The sequence below is a fragment of the Propithecus coquereli genome, unplaced genomic scaffold (assembly GCF_000956105.1).
Source record: "Propithecus coquereli isolate 6110/MARCELLA unplaced genomic scaffold, Pcoq_1.0 Scaffold36, whole genome shotgun sequence".
NCBI lineage: Eukaryota > Metazoa > Chordata > Mammalia > Primates > Indriidae > Propithecus > Propithecus coquereli.
This window is the reverse complement of record NW_012149285.1, coordinates 2,842,938-2,843,894: the sequence shown is the minus strand read 5'-3', so window position 1 is coordinate 2,843,894 and position 957 is coordinate 2,842,938.

Sequence of the window (957 nt, the reverse complement as noted above, 5' to 3'; positions counted from 1 at the left end):
ATATTTATTATTTACAAAATGAATCTCTGAAAATATTTTTCCCATTGAAAATAATTAACTAGCTGCAGATTCCGTACCTCTGAGCAAAAGCCTCATTCCAGACTCTCAAACTTGCTCATTATTTGTCTCCATTGACTTAAGGCCAAGCCCAATCACCTTTGAGATTTCATTCTTGAGGTATAAATGATCTCATTATTGGGCCTGCAAAGGAATAGTTAAGCCTAAAACTGAGCTAAGTTAGCTCAGCTTCGGATCTTTACAAAGACTATTGTCTAACTAGGATTGGCCCATCAATTGAAGTTCCTCAGTACTACCGAGAAGTGTATCTAAACTAGGAGGCAAGTGTGAGTGGATCCTCCCTGGACTCTGTCCTCATAGGTGGCCACTTCATCCATCTGATCGCTTTCCTTTTTTAGGTCACAATTCTCCTTGTACCCCACTTCTTCATTTGCTGCGACACTCTCTGAGTCTGACTTCATCAGTGGTCTATTTTCACTTCATGGGCGCTCTACTCCACCCACTCTGGGACTTGACAGTTTACCCTAGCCTTGTTCAGTTATGCTGTGGCTAGGGGGAATCACCATACACTGTATTGTATACGGGTACATTTCTCCATGAAAAGGAAATCTGGAGAAACAGTGTTTTATCTATTCTAACCATGCAGCTAACCTCTGCAGCTAACTTGAGACTTCTCCAAACTCACAGAGAAGAGCTGAAGAAGTAATATTTTGTTTCCCTACCTCTACACGCCTTCCATCTGAAGTGGGCAGGAATTTGAAAGCCCGTTCTGGGGATCAGGTCTAAGAGTTGGGTTGACAGTGATGATGGGATGAGTCTACAACAGAGGCGGGGAACCTGCAGCCTTAAGGCCACACGTGGCCTTCTAAGTCCTTAAGTGCAGCCTTTTGACTGAATCCAAATTTTACAGAACAAATCCTTTTATTTTTCTTAATATAT